Source organism: Monopterus albus, unplaced genomic scaffold (genome assembly GCF_001952655.1).
Source record: "Monopterus albus unplaced genomic scaffold, M_albus_1.0 scaffold52.1, whole genome shotgun sequence".
Taxonomy (NCBI): domain Eukaryota; kingdom Metazoa; phylum Chordata; class Actinopteri; order Synbranchiformes; family Synbranchidae; genus Monopterus; species Monopterus albus.
Window position 1 is genome coordinate 3,007,047 of NW_018127932.1, and position 16,662 is coordinate 3,023,708.

The window sequence follows — 16,662 nt, forward strand, 5'->3', positions numbered from 1 at the left end:
GTATTAGTGCAGTGTTCGTTTTGGGTTTCCCAAGGATGACATTCTTTATGCATCACAGCTGAAAATAAAAAAGTACACTACTAAAACACCAGCCATGTACTGCAAAAGGTAAGAAACTTCACTAACCAAGCTTTATGACAACTTAATAGTGTGTGTGCAAGGTTGACTTGATGTGTGTGTGTGTGTGTGTGTGTGTGTGTGTGTGCCTGTGTGTGTTACAGTAGTCACTGCAGCACACAGCCAGAGGGCTCAGTGTTTGATCCCTGGCTGCAAAATGGATTATCTGGTGACAGGAGGGTGAAAGGATAGCAGTGTGTTAGCTCTGAAAAAAGATAGACAACTGCACGCGTATGTGTATGTGCATATAAGCGCATGTGTGCGCATTGGACAGCCCAGGGGACTGGACGGCCCCTGAGGAAACCTGTCTTAAGAAGCTCTCTATGGCTTCAGCTAATGCTCACTTTGTCACCCAAACAGGGCGGGAAAGATAATCAATAGCCTTTGATAGCTACTATTAGGGTTTTAACAAGCTTTTCCTCACGCTGAGCCGCTCTACAGAGGAGAACCAAACAAGCCTCCATCATTCTGTCCCTTGCAACCTTCCTTTCACTGCACACCACACGCTCTGTTTCATCCTCTGCTGGTGCAGAGTCCCAACATTTCACATCAGCCAACCCCCAAACTGATCCATACTGAGCAAAAGATGCACATTTTGTAAGGGTTTGCTTTAGGTTTGATATAGAAAGTTTGCATTACTGTTATTACTGTATGTTATACTACAAGCGGGAAACAAAGGAAGTCTGGTCACATCAAGTCAGATTCTATTTACGTACCCCAATATTACAAATCACAAATTAGCTTCAAGGACCTTAAGCATAAAACAACCTCTGTCCTTAGACCATCAAATCAGATAAGGATAAAAAAATACTTTAACATGAGAAAAATTGAAGGAACAAAAAGCCATCCCTTTACATTTTGTGCTCAGTCAAACTTAGTTATGTGTCTATTTAAACATCCTGAATTCTTTAAGAACTTCTTAGACATCCTTTCCAACACAGGAGCCCAGCACTTTCCATGTTAAAGAATAAAACTTACCCTCATATAGACACACAGGACATGCATACGCCACACACCTCTCAACAGTAACCGGTAGGGGAGCACCTATGCTAAACTAAATCTAATTTGGAGCATCTGCGTTTGTCACATCATTAGAATAATTGTTCCCTCCTCAGCTGTTTCCCTGCTGTTTTCTATCAATTTCCACCCCTCAAAACCAAATGATCTGTTCATTTCAGAGGCTCATGTGCTTTTTTTCTGTTAAATCTCAAGCCACTTCTCTCAAAATTAGCCCCTCACTTAGAACACATAATGCTAATGACCATAATTAACCCAAAATGGAACTTAAATAATTACGGACCACGAGGATTGCTCATTCAAGGGAACAGTAAATTAATCTTCCATGTGAGAGCCTGATCAAGGTGTATTGTGTTTTATTCCTGCTAACACTTAATCTTCATTTACTAACAAGCTGTATCAAGTACAGATGAGCGTCAGCGTAGCCGCAGTCACCTTGACACAACGCAAACAGGTCGTAACCAAACCGATTAGGTGCTGTGGGGGAGAGTGAGTGAGTGGGGCTTTCTTCTATTTTAAAAATGCCATCAAGAGCCCCTTAAGCAAAGGCAAATATAAAACACAAGGCCTCTAACAGTCAGTGTGTGTCTGTGTTTGTGTGTGTAAACACTGTTGCTATGAAAATGCATGATCATGATTTCTAGACTGAGAAGCTTAACAACAAGGCTGAAAAGCAGTGTTCCAGCGCCTTCTGTGGGTAAAGCCTGTTTTACCTCCAGATTCATTCAAGGCTATGGTTGAGTGTGATGAGAAATGTGCTTTGTTTAAACTCTAATCACAGAGTCCTGCACTACACGTCCACATCACTGCAGCAAGGTGAGAAGTTCAATAGCTGGAGGTCACTGCTGTTGTGTTGACCTGTAGGAGCCTCGTACAAACTTTTCTCTTTGAAGGTTAAATCTGGAAACAACCATAAGAGAATGGATCAAGCCAAACATGACCAATCAGTAAAGCGTTCATATATCATAGTGGTTGCAAATCCTCAATAACCAGACTGTTGTGTTGTTGTTGAAAACTGTCTTTGCTAGACAGTTCAGGACTGCTGCAATGCAGTTTCCTGAACATGGAGGCTGAAACCCAAACTCAAATACCACTGCCAGTCTAATGAGTGATTTGTTCATCTAGCTGATGTCTGACAGATGGAGAGAGCTGTCAGTCATGTCAAGTCAAAAGTACTTCATCCACATCAAGCTTGGCCCTGCCACAAATAAAGAAAGTTTACTTCAAACCAACTTTCCTCAGTGAAGATAAAACGTCTGCTCTTTTATTCTGAAACCCTAAGTAAATGTAGGATGCAACAACATCTAAAACAACTTTACATTGCTGCCAGAATAGTCCCCATTAAAATGGGCAGCTCTGTATTTCTCTATGCAATAATTTAAGGCCTTGGGGAAGGCACAAAAAGGTTTTGTGCTTTCAGTGTCACTCTCTCCTGGTATTATCAAGGAAGGGAGGCATGATGGGTAAGGGATGCGGTGGCAGTAACCCAGGAGGGGCCAAGCTTCCCTCCCAACAAGATCCAATAAGAGCCATTAGAGAGGTCTGGTCTGGTTCATTTGAACATCACAGTTAACAGCCTTACACAGGGCGGGACAGTAGGAGCAACACATCTGAGCAACAGGCTCGTTCATTCATTACACACAGACACAACTTCTCCATTAGATTTCTGTGTCCTCCAGCCCAGAAGAGAATGACTTGTTTCACAAATGTTTAGGTGTATTCAGTGTGTGTGATACCTCAGACTGCACCTATTGCAGCTGAAAGTCACAGCTGTTTTAGACATCATGCTGGATGATGGTGATGCAGTAGTGGGAGACTGAGTTAGAGAAACCTGCTGAAAGGCTGGAGGCAAAACAGGAGCTGAGTAAATGAAATTTCATCTGTCTATCTACGTTCCTGGTTTCCTCTTTATTTCATTCTGCAAAGGACGGAGGAGAGGGTAGTTTGTTTTTTTACGGGGTTTACAGTAATGCTTAGAGGGTGAAATTATTCCTGGAGCTCCGGGTTTAATTATTTCCTCTCGTATCAATACAGTCCACCGACGTAATTTCCGTGTTGATCTGATTAAAGAAATATTACATTCTGCCAGGACACGGGCAAATTGACTTTGGTGGCAAGGTCTTGACAAGAACCAGATACGCAGCTTTATGCATCAGTAACGGCATAACCATATTATCCATGCACTGCTTCCTTCCGTGAAAAGCAAGATGCAGGCTGCTTCCAATGAAGACAAAAGGGGAGAGGAAGGAAATTCACGACGGAGCAGACATGCACACACCTTCTCTGAGAGTATAAATCCCTTGCAACTGTATCTTGACCCTGAAAACAAAGACATCACCGAGCTCATTACTTGCTCCTTCTGAATACATTTAAGAACAGTATTATACAAGTAGTAGTAACCGCACTGTACTAAGCTCAAGTTTGAATTATGAATAAAAACTTTCAATAGCTTCAATCATCACAGCTAGACCACCATATCAGTTTGCTGATACACTGGATCAATACTGGCCATTAACTGTTGTCAGCCAACAATTTGATGGAGTATTGTTCGTGACCACAACAAGAGTCTAGTATGTTCTGGTCTTTATTTAAGCCATTTGCTCTGAATTTTCACCCTCGCTTTTATCTATTGTTGTTATATTTTGCTAGTCTTGTTTTTCCAGAATCCTGTGTAACCTCAACATTTAGATGAATTAGAATGCTTTATAAATAAAGTGATCCTGGACAGAGACCTAAAACTTGACAAACAGACTGTGGATTTAATGATAAAATTGCCATTTCTCATCAGTGTGCACTCAATAACCCACAATCAAACAATAAATGTGTTTTTAGGCATTTTTCAAATATATTCAAAACCAAAAACTGTCATTTATAAAAGTATTCAGACTTTTAGGTCATTATTTTGCTGAAGCCCCTTTGGCAGCTGTTATAGCCTTGGAGTTTTCTTGAGCATGTTCCTACAAGCTTTGCACATCTGGACTTCGGCAGTTTATCCCATTCATCCTGGAAGATCCTCTCAAGCTCGATCAAATTGGATGGGAAGCATCTGTAAACTGCCATCTACAGGTCTCTCCAGATGTTCTATGGGGAAAGAATTCAAACCCCTTCAGTTTTAATAAAGTGAAGACCTGTCTAACAGCGTGCACGTCTTTGGGTGTTCACTGTCTGACCTATCATTTTGGGCAAATGTTGATGACAAAAAAAGAAAAAAAAAAATACAAATTTATATTTTGGATGAGTCTTCAGCTCCTTGACCTACTATTTCTACCTAGTTGGTTCACACATTCTCCTGAAGAACTTTCAACAATCCCAAGTGAAAAGACATAAACCTGTAATGAGCACACCTGCACATTTGTGAATATTTAGCGATGTCAATGACTGCAGCTGTTGACTCCATTGAAATATGGGTTAATGAGACTACACTGGGTGCAGAAATTAGCATCTCTTATTTTATAACTGATCTCTGAAGTGTAATAAAAGCTACCTGCTTAAGATTTTTCCACTATCGAGCATACAGCAAATATCAAAACATGGGGTCATGTTGTGCCAGTTTATTCTTGATCAACGCAAAAAAAAACAAAAACAAGATGTGAACAAAAACCCAGACCGTGTTTATCGGCAGCGTTAAATTGTTTTAGGGAAGATTATTCTTTTAATACTGGTGAACAACTGGGTTACTTTATGCATGAGGAAGAACAGCTGTTGAAAAGTGAACACAAAGGAAAAGTGAGTCAAACAGTGCAGGAATGTGATTCAGCAATCATGTAAAAGGAGAAGGAGAGAGATCCGGACAAAGAGGAGAAGAATGCAGCCATGTGCCGGGGTGTACACCTGTACCCAGAACAGGTGTTTTCCACCCAACTTGCAGGGCCCCTGATTAGGAACTGCCACTCTTGCCTTGCCCCATCAAAGGCTAACTTATCCCCTATCAGTGCAGCTCAGGCCCTGGGTAAAATGATGGTTAACTATCTAGCAGAAAGCTACAGGCTGCAGGTTGACGGAACCACCGCCTTCCCAAGAAGGAAAAGTTATAAAATTGATTGTTTTTTCCAAATGAAACTGAATTATTGAGACATAAGATGCTAGGTGTTTTTATTACCTTTATCTTCTGCACTATTGTCACAGTGGAACAAATATATTCCAGCACTCTTGAATAACAAGCTACTGTCATAAAGGGTTATTATGAATCATAATTACTTACAATAATAGCTATTCTCTGATTTGCTATTACAAAAAGACAGTGTGCTCACAGTGAGGGTATTAGAGTGAAGTGAATAGAGCACACGGTAATTTATACTGTATAACATGTCCTTTTCCTGGTTAATCTGCACATACATGGGGAAGCAATCAAAATATGGGGAGAAAAAGACTAACTATAATTATATGCAGCTGCAAAAGCAGGGGGCTAAAAGAGGCTGCATTGCCCAGCACTAAACACTTTCACCTGCACATCTATGTTGCCCGGAGTTAAACACTTTCACCTGGTCAGAGCCACATTTTCAAGTTTTAATCATTCATCCACCAGGGAATTACTGTGTAAGAATGAGTTTTTATTAGACTTACAACGATAATATGACAGGCAGCTTGGAGGCAATGCTGGGAAGCGCTTCTCAAAAAGCAGCAGACTCTTTGGTAAATAAATCGCTTTTAAAGTTTCACGGGAGCAATTCTGATTTACATGCACTGATGCAACTTCAACATTGCTGCATGTTGGTCAAAATGTTTAGCTTGTTCTGATGGTGGCAAAGTCATGGGTTTATTAAAATTTAAAGAAGTTATTCCCTGGGGACTGTGAATGTGCTGTGAATTCCAATCATGTCAGATTTTGGGAAACTGTGACCTAATGGAGGCTGTAGAGGAAGGTTTGTGGCCAACAAAAAATTAGGATTCATCCTCTGGGAATTAGAAACATCCACAACAGAAGCAGTACAAATGTAAAGCCATGGAAGAAAGGGTGTTTGTCTGAATATGGTCATCATAATTATGGTAATTCAACCACTGTGAACAATGAATATCCATTCCAAAGCAACCTAGTCATCAGACCATGTGCTAGCAAAGGAGGAAAGCCACAAACTTACTCTTGCCTGCTTCATTAAACCCTCAGTGGTATTTATTGTGTTACCAACAGTACAACAGTGCATCTTTTGCGTGCTTCATTAAACCCTCAGTGGTATTGATTGTGTTACCAACAGTACAACAGTGCAAAACTGAATGCAATACAAGGCCACAAACGTCTCAGCTTGAGGCAGAGGCATCTACTGCCTTCCTCTCTCTTAGCTGGTCATGTTCCTGTATGGGCACCTCTCACTCATCTTTTAGTCGGTTCATCTATCCATCCATGTTCTGCTTCTCCTTCAACAACAGCCCCTATCTGGAGGTGAGTCGGTATCTTTTTACTTATCACACAAGCTGTGGCTCCTTCAGCAACAAACAGGTGCCAATAAAAAAGTCACCAGTTTTCATAGACAAGAGACAAAATCCCAAGACTTCACTCCTTCCTGCTGCCTGACCTGCAGTGTACCAAACTGCAATATGTAAGTTTGCAGGTGGGCAGTCCACATGGCAGCAGGTGGGACTGAGCCTGACTGGACCTCATGGGTATAGGCCCAGAGATCAGGCACTGTGCTGTAGGCTGCATCGTTCCAAAAGGATCTGTGAACAGCTTGTAGACTGGCTGCATCATAGACTGGAATGTAATTTGTCTTCGAAGATACAAGAAAAAGCAGATTCGTCAGACAACACAACCCAGAGGGTCACAGGGGGCATGTAAACCCATCCACGACAGTACTATAAAGGGTGTGACTCTGGGGGGCAAGGTGGCAGTTCTCGGATAGCTATGGCAGTGACATTCAGAGGGGGTAGTGACTGGCAACTCCCTATAAAGTTATAGAACAGTTTGCTGAGAAAGAATTTGCATTTTTATATTTTTACATAGTTTTGAAACTGCCGCACTTTCATATTTCAATTTAAGGGAAAGATATGAGGCTACCAAATAATTCTGTGAAATAGACAGATACCATTATCTACCACAGGGATGATGTTGTTCAGGGGGGGAATGCGGTGAATGTCAGACTGTACAGGGGAATTTGGGTTTTGGCAGGCATCACTCTCTATGGAGCTGCTGGTGCTCACACATCAGAGCTGCATTTCCTGCAGGCACCCCAAGCACTACACTGAGGTGACAGAAATACATGTATACAGACATATACACACATTCACATGCTTGCATGCACACACCAATACACATACAGATATACATAGACACACTCACACACTTTCTGTACATACATGAGTTCCCTGCAGCCATAAGCACTGCTCTGTAACCTAATTAAGAGAACAATTAAGTCTGAGGTGATGAGGACTGGAAATGAGCTCTGTGTGTGTGCAATCATCAGGATCACACAGTGTCTGAAAAATGAATAAAGTCTGTTGCCAGAACATCACACAACTGCCCCCTTACCCTCATCTTTAGCTGCAACTCTCAGTTTTTCTAAATCAAGGCTGAATTAGTTTTTTTCCTACTGCACTTTATCAAATTCACTCTCACACATCTTGCACTGCACTGTAAAAACATTGTTTTTCTGTTTAAGTGGTTTTATTAAAATGTATCCTACCTTTAATTTTCCTGGGTGCATTTTATATCATTGCATGCTTTGACATTTTGTGTTCATGTCTTTTTATGCACTGTTCTTTGCTGTTCAGTGATGCTACACATAAATTTTCTGTCTTACCCCGTCACCTTTTTAACACACATCACAAATATGCTCTAAAACTTCAGAGAAAAACATATTCCACTGAGACAATGTCCTCGAACCAAAATGTGGCTCAAATACCGATTCTTAAAATGGACTTCCCTGAATTTACTGTAGGTTCACATCACAACACAATTTTAATAAATGCTGAAAATGTGCCTGATTGTTTGTTTTGTTTTTTGTTATATAAACTCTTGGACCACTGACAAAACTCATATTCCATCTGTACTTCTACTAATTTGTGCTTATACTACACTGCCGGTCTGGGCTGGCAGCACAAACAGGATTCTGCAGCCACAACTCCAAGAAGCAGGGGAATATTAAACAAAGGAGGCGAGGGCAGACACTGAAAAATACCTGCTGGCCCAGGACTGAGGCTCCATATGCCCAGCTCTACTCTGACTGCTGGCTGGCCAACCTGCATGCCCACTCTCTCCCAGGCCTGAACACACACTGTACCTACACACAGGCAGACACACGCTTCACTGGGGACAAGCCAGCAAGAGTAATCCTGGCCTACTTTTCTGCCCGGAGCATACTGCAGCACCATCTACACACACTGCTGCTAAAGAGGAGGGAAAGGAGGTGCAGGAGCGGTGGATTAAGAATGAGAGGAGGTGGACGGGAAGTTAGAAAGAGGGTGGAAGGGTGAAGGAAGATAGCAGTTAGAAATTGCAAAGAGTGATGGAAAGGAAAAGAATCGCCAGGGAAGGAGGGCTGGTAGTCTCAATTTATTCCAAATTAAGTGAAAAAAGGGGAGGGATACAAGAAGGAAGCATGGGAGGAAGAATGACAGAAACCAACTGAAACAGGACTGGAGAGAGTCCGTGAATCCTAATGGAAACCAGTTCAATGGTGGAGCCTCGTGCCAAATGAGACGGGGAAATTGCTGGCTGCACTTTTCCAAATAAGCATATTAGTAAGTGCCACATCCCCTTGCTGGGAGTTCTGGTGCATATTCTGAGTCTGCTCTCACTGACAGCATGAAAAATTATCCCTGGAATATGTAAATAAATGATTACATCGCACACAACCGCCATGCACATTTACAGTACACTCCTCTTGCATATACCTCAGAACATGTGCAAGACAGAAAATAAAAGAGTCGTGCTTATGTAAAAACATACAGGATATACTGTCTGCTTGTAAATAAACTGATAATTTATATATTCAGGCACTGTGGTGATTCAGACAGCACAGCCCTTCAGAGGGTACACGTGCTGTAGTCGATGTTTGCTTTGACTCAGGGTGTAATTACTGTGCATATCCAGAGACTGTACCAAATATTTTATGAATCATGTTCCTATACATCTGTGGTCGTCTGTTTCCAGAATGCAAATTAGTTGCCATGGAAAACGGTGTTTTTACTCAAAATGGAAAAAAGATGGTTTTATATAAGTAAATGAACAGGGATTTGTCACGAAATGAAATCGTTATTAATTTAGGATCAAAGACAGACAGAGAAGACATGTGTGTATATAAAAATCTGTCACATCTATTCTGGAGGAAAACAAAGATTAAAACAATAAGAATGAAATGAATTAAGTTAAAACTCCAACTGGTGACAAATTAAAAAGGTCCAAAAGACCCACTATCTGACCTTTAACAGTTATGCTGCCATTTTCACCCCCTTAAGCAAAACAACTACATTACATTAGTTATGGAAAAAGATTAATGCGGTTTTTCAATTCCTCACAAAAAAAAGCAAGTCAGAAAACATTCACTTTGCCTTTATTTTGCTGAATGTCACTCATCTCAGAACAAATGTTTCTACAGTACATACAAGGTAAATGTAATAGCACAGAAGTTATTGCAACGCCGTACAGTATCACCACAAACTATGGTCTCAGAAGCTTCTAATACAACAGGTATCAGGTGTGTATGTGTGTGTATATAGATATATACACACACACACACACACACACACACACTCACTCATCAGTTAATTATCAACATCCTTCTTATGATTCTGTTCCCATATTACAGAGGTTATATAATGAGGCCTTATGCAGTGTGAATCACTGATACTCTGGTCTGTTCTTACATGTTAACTAAACAGAGATGCCTGATTTCTGTTGGCAGGGAGAATGAAAACATCCTGAGCAATCCCAAGGCCTTTCTGCCTTTAGGAAAAGGGACAATATGTATTGCATAGGAATGGGGAAGGGTATTTTCAGGGCAAACACACACACTGCCCCCATAGACAGAGACAGAAACACATCCCATCACTCTCACTGATGAAAGGTGTGTCTCTGCTCATGGGTCGTTTGTCGCGGGCATTTTCATGGGCGACTCACTGGAGAGTGCAAGGACCTTTTCATCTTTCACCAAGACAAGTCTCGGACACTGGGCCCCTGTGACAGACGACCCACAATTCACTGGAGGAAGAGTGGAGCTAATGACCTTGACTCCATGCGTTGGTAATGATTGTATCCAGATTTCTGGTGTCACACACCATGTCAGAGCCCACCCACACAAGCATGTTGTTGTCACTGTGCATCAGACACTAGGAGGCAGGGAAAGACCTCACACACTCATCTGATGGTCATCAATTTCAATGCAGAAAATAAAAACATGCTAGCTGGAATTATACTAATATACACCGCAGTCTTCACAATATATAAAGCTGATTTTGTATTAGTCATCCAGCTCTGACATGATGGAAAATCCTTTGTGACCACAGCTAGCATATATAAAAACTGTTTACATTTATTTCATTGGACAATACATTTTTAAATTAATTATGAGAAACTTCAGCTTGTTCATCGGCATCCACACTTCCAAAATAGTTTGTGGTGTCCTATAAGCATACCGAGTACATGTTTGCAGCTTCATTTATGATAAGGTGTGATTTCTTAGCATAAAAAATTAATTCTGAATATCAGCACCAAATAACTGCTATAAGAGACGCATTAAAAACCTGATACCGATATGTCCTCGAAGTTTCCATACTGTAAACTGAGTTGATTAGTACTGCCATTAAAAAAGCTGCCATTTTTATGTGATTCCCACATGCTCCTCTAGGTTTCACTGAGAGAATGTTGCAAGGTAACTTTAATTATCTCTTCTGGGAAGTATCAATAAGGCAAGAAATAAAGATATCACAATAATACAGCATCCTTGGATCTCTACAAGCACTCCCCAACACTCCCATTCAACCTTTCCCTGTACACTCATCCATGAATGCATCCACCACAACACAGCATGTATCTACAGTACCATGTTCTTGCACATTTTCCGTTTTGGATCCAGACTAAAAACTCTTTACAGTAGTGTTTCAGTGTGCGGAGTGCTAAAATAAAACTCAACAATATGCTCCCCTTCGTCCACCTACATGCTCTCCAAAGGAAAACTCCCAACAGTTGTCTGCAATGTACAAGTTTGACATGCCTTGTCTTCACATGTAACTGTATCCATTCAGATGGCCCACCCAGCTGCTTCTCATCACCTGGTGGAGAAAACGCCAACTATGATTAGTAACAGCACCATTGATTTTCACTGAGTAGCTGCTCAACTAAAACATGTCAGAGATATTAAACCACTGCCTTTTTTTAAAGGGCACATTTCACATTCATCGAGACAGATCAGGATCTTCAGGGCGTTCGTGATTGCACTAAGTATGAGTGCTGACAAGAAGGTGATGGCTCACTGTGCCAGACAGCGTAGGATCTGGTCTCTCACAATTTATCTACAGAGAGTAATATCATACTGACCTCATGAAAAACTGAGCAGTTAAGTACTTTTGTCTCTCCGAAGCCCACTGAGACTCACCTCATAGTATCAACCCACACATGTTCAATCTCCAGAAATAATCATCCATTACTAATCACAGAATCATGTAGGCAAAAGATGTAATTATAATTTTTTTTTCTTTATCTACCATTGTAAAACCTTTAGGGGTGTGACACAATAACCTTTCATATGCCAAATGCTTCAGTTGGAATTGAAAATGAGATGGAAGGACATTATAAAAAGATGAATAAAAGGGTGGGGAGGGGTTGCGAGAACTATGAAAACTGAACTCTTGCTTATGAATATGCATATTTAAGACCGACCCTGGTCGGTGTGAAAGACAATGGGGGCTCCAAAGTTTGCTGGCCCCTCAGTGTATTCAGGCCCGAATCATACAAAGACACAAATTTTCTGCTGAGGCCTTGTCAGGGATGGTGTGGAGGGAGACTCAAGCACCCCTGAGTGTCCCTGAATCAGACAGACAGGAAGTGATCCTAGAAGAAGCCCCGTCCCCACAGCGATTCCCATGAATTCCCACAATTCCACTGCCCTGTTGGTTGGTTACTTATTCAGCGACGCGCCACCGAGCTCCCCTTGAACACAGTCATAAAGGGACAAGAGGGGGGTGAAGAGTGAGACCGAGAGAGACAAAGTTATATTTCATTCACCGTCACAACATGACTCAGATAACAGTAGATTGGCCTTTTTAGTCAGGACAAAATTGCCTTTGTGTCTGAAGTTACAAGAGCGAAAGTGCCAAATGAAAAAGGGGTGCCTCAAAGGTTAATCCATAACAAGTGAGATCAGAGCATCCCTTCTTTAAGGAACAGAAGAAAATCTCTCTCTTTTCTTGTTCCCTCCTTTCTCTTTTATGTCTGGCCATAAAGAGCGGGTTTTATGTACACTCGAATGGCTGAAGCTAACAGAACATGCATGCGAATGAGAGGGAACCACAGGGGACCGATATATCTTTGCAAACATACAGTATATGCGCACAGAGAAAGAGAAGAATGCAGAAAAAAAAGTTATAAAGACAGATAAAGAGAGACAAAGAAGTAAGCAAGATGGCGAAGAAAAACATGTGGAGATGGAAAAGGGAGGGTTAAAGGAAGATTATGATGGAGAGAGGAAGAGAGATAGAGAGAGACAGTCTGGAGGAAAAAAAACTAGAGGAAAAGCAGCCTGGTGCTTTAATCGCTAAATCAGAGCTGAAGGAGTGAGGCAGGCATGCAGTCATCATAACAGATCCCATCTGAGAATGCTATTACAGGCCTGGCTCCAGTTGTGGCTAACACTACTGGGCTTACAACACCAGCGATGAACATTTCTATTTCAGCCATGACCTGTATTTGAAAAACCGTCTGCTTAATATCAGAGCATCCATCGATTTCCAAGCTGTGATTGTGTAGTACTCAAAACAAAAAGCTGCCTCAGAACAGCATGTGTGAAACTCTGCCTTTTGCTCCCTTCAGCTGAGAGCATTAAAAAAACAAAAAAAAACACTGAAACACACACATTTCAAAATATTTTAATTACTATGGCACAAATCAGCATTCCTCTCCACCGCACATCCACTCAAACAATTTCACACAGTATTGCTGAAGCAGGTCTAGCCCTGCATACCCTTCCTAAAACGTGTTCTAATTAAAGTTCCTCCTTTTTGAACCAAGAAAGCAAGAGCAGTATGGGTATATCTAAATTAATGTCTCAGGAGTTCCTAGTTGTTGAAATAATGCAGTTTGTTGCATTAATGCTTTGTTGCTCCTTAAACCTTTATTCCAGGGTCTTTTGTTTTTTTTTTGGAGGAGGGGCAAGTCTGAACTGCATAAGGTTGCACAAACTATAAGTATATACTCTAAATGGCTAAAATGTAACAAAAATATGATCTGATATTAGTAAAAAACAAAAGTTTGCATTTAATAGTGCTCTAAAACCTAGAATGCAGTACCATTGAGAACATTCTGCAAACAAAAGGCTGTTATATTATATCCCGTCACATACTTACAGCCGTTCTGTTGAGTATATGCCAACATACCTGCAGAACTAGGGGACGGACTGATAGAAAGGAAGATGGTATGAAGTGAGGGGGAGGAAGGAGAGCTGCTACAGGGAAGCAGGAGTCTGGAGTTAAATATTAATCTGTGGTGATTCATCTGCTGTGGAAGCCTCCAGGCTCCTTCTGCACATCGCCAGCTGTTGGCCCTGCCTCTTGGTCTTGGACCTGAATGTGAAAGGCTGGGCTGCAGCCCAGAGTGCTGCCCAGGCATGAGCTTCCTTGGCTGGTGGAAAGGCAGCAAAGGCCAGGGCAGGTGGGCATGGCCAGAGTGACAGTGTGCGATAGTGTGTGTGTGTGCTGTGGGATGTTACACATACTGTACAACCACAAATCTAGGGTCTAAGTGTTGCGCTGAAGTCTCAACACTATGTCAAACCCATGAAGGGCAATGAGACTTGACACTGTCAGGCTGTAAGCTACGGAGAGGCAGTAGGGATTCAAGGATGGAGGCATAGAAGAGTCATGGAGGCTGGAAGGAAGGTGTTGAGTGAACTGCATCATGAGCTTATTGTGTTTTTGTGTAGACATATCTGTTTAAAAGTTATAATAATCAAATATCATATAAATTGCATCAATTTCGCTACATTTAGTATCTGATTCAGTGATTCAACCTATACTCTGTTCATTAAAGCTTTTACACTTTTCAAATATTTTCCATGAAATAATCTTGCAGTGCACAGGAATGGGTAAGTTTTACTTTTCATGGCATTTACAAAGAAGTTTATTTCAGAAATCAGTAGTAAGCACAAACAGTAAAGCTAAGACACCTGTGGAAAATCTAAGGAAACTGTAGTACATCAGAGTGCTACCCAAGCTCTTTGCAATCTCTCAGAGGTGCAGTACAAAAACACCAAAGCAATGACAATAACATAACTTAATGTCTTTATCCGTGTAACTGAATCCACAAGACCAACAGCAGTTACAGTAATCACCTAGAATATGAACCATACTACAGAAGACAGAATACAACACAGCCCGTGTGCATTTAAAACCTGCCTTTCATATCATGCTCATCAACTGTATCTTGGACATCCATTTTGTTTGAACATGTGTCCTGGCGTGTCAGTGGTTACACACAGCTGCTGCTTTGGCCATCGGTCAAAAGCTAATGTAGCTTGGGTGACTCCACTACTCTAAGACAACCAGTCTCACCACTGTGGGAAGGACAAAGAGGGTCTGAGGAAGCAACAAGGGTGCTGGTGCCGGTGCCAAAGACTCGAGTCTCACAAAATGTTATGACCTGAGCAGGCACTGGTTCACCTATCAGATGTTGTGGCCATGAAGAATGAGAAAACAGTAAATTCACTGACAAGAGATAACAGATGACACTAGTTTCAAGCATACTGTAAGGATTTAAATGCCTTCTACCCACTGACTTAACTTTGTAACAGCAAAGTAGAAAAGTCAAAGCGTAGGTTTTTGGGAGTAACAGTTCCCCAACTCTTAAGTTAGCAAAGCAATGGCTGCTTGGGTTTTCTCTTACAAGTTTCCGATGCTGGTGAAGATAGTTGAAAGGGAAAACAAAAGCAACAGAGGCTCAGTTATCTGCTCCTTTTCAGTAACACGACATCTTAAAAAAAAAAAAAAAAAAAATCTATCCATTCTCTATGCCACTTGTTCCTGAATAGGGTCACGGGAGGCCTGGAGCCAATCCCAGTTGACATTGGGTGAGAGGCGGGGTTCACCCTGGACAGGTTGCCAGTCTGTCATGGGGCTGACACTTAAGAGACAGGCAACCACACACACACTCACACTACGGGCAATTTAGAGTTGCATGTCTTTGGGCTGTGGCAGGAGGCCGGAGCACCCGGAGAGAACATACAGACTCCACACAGACAGGCCCCGGGTCAGCCCTGGAACCTTCTTGCTGTGAAGCAAAAGCTCTAACCACTGCGCTGCTGTGCCACCCTCTTAAAAATACATTTCCAATGCAAATCCTGTGCTCACTGATTACCCTTCTCCATCAGTGACTGAAAGACAATAAACATCACAATAATCTCCTATTCAGCTGAATGACACCAGGCAAAGTAGAAGTTACCTGCATGCAACTCCACTTCTGTGAGAATGCCTGCAGCCCACAATTATATCACTGAATAAATGAAAGAATGTAAACCGTTATGATTGCAGTGTTGCTATCAACAGGTTCGACTGGATGCTAAACTACAAATCACAACTTGCATGGCTGAAGTCTATTACCTCTTACATCATATATAAACCTACAGTAGCTTTACAGTGTTACCAACACACAATTTAGAGTGGAGAAGGTTTGACTTTACAACAAGGTAGCTTGAGAATTTTATTATTTTCCGTGTACGACAGTATTATACCGGCCTTCCACTGTACTCTCACAGTGTCATGTAGCAATGGAAGTACTGTATATAAAGAGGCTGGGATCAAAATAGAAAAAGGTTAGCTGATCACAATCCTTTTTCAACAACAGTTTCACTCCAGAATAAGTCATAGTTATAGTTAAGTTATAGTTATAAGTTATAAAATACTATAACTATTGTCATAAAAGTGAAATTCTAAGGAGTCAACATTTGCAAACAGCTTCTTGTAATTACTTTTGTTGTGTCCTCTGTCGAGCTAATCTATACACCTTCATGCCCACATTGAAGGCACTTTGACTTTCTTTAGTGAAAACACATGGGAAACACTACTGTACTTTTTTCCAGCAGTTGCGTTCCAATGGCTTGTTAGTACTCACAGAATTCCTCACTGAAACTAAGAAATACAGCTGAACCCATTAACACCCTCTTTGTCCATGTTTGACATCACTCAGCTCTTTTCGGAATATATTACATCTTCAAAACCCCTCTTTCACAATCTGTATTCACATATGATGCCCACCCACTCTTACAGTACCTTTTCACAGGGCAGAAAAAGGACAGAGGAGGAGGGTTACTACAGCATCTTTAGGAAAGAGACAAAAAATTTGAGTGGAGAAAAGGGAAAATGCTGGGTCATGAATTATAGAGCAGATCACTT

At 41.3% G+C, this 16,662-nt stretch overlaps 1 protein-coding gene and 1 long non-coding RNA gene across 4 annotated transcripts in view; both read right to left on the reverse strand.

Annotated features, from left to right (window-relative positions):
• The window catches only part of meis1b (Meis homeobox 1 b), a 188,138-nt gene that overhangs the window by 130,425 nt on the left and 41,051 nt on the right, over window positions 1-16,662 (reverse strand). The window lies entirely within an intron of this gene.
• LOC109961156 (uncharacterized) overlaps window positions 9,662-16,662 on the reverse strand; it is a 40,623-nt gene continuing 33,622 nt past the window's right edge. The window contains exon 3 of the long non-coding RNA XR_002275100.1: window positions 9,662-11,334. This is a non-coding gene — a long non-coding RNA (uncharacterized LOC109961156). The remainder of the gene's footprint in view (window positions 11,335-16,662) is intronic.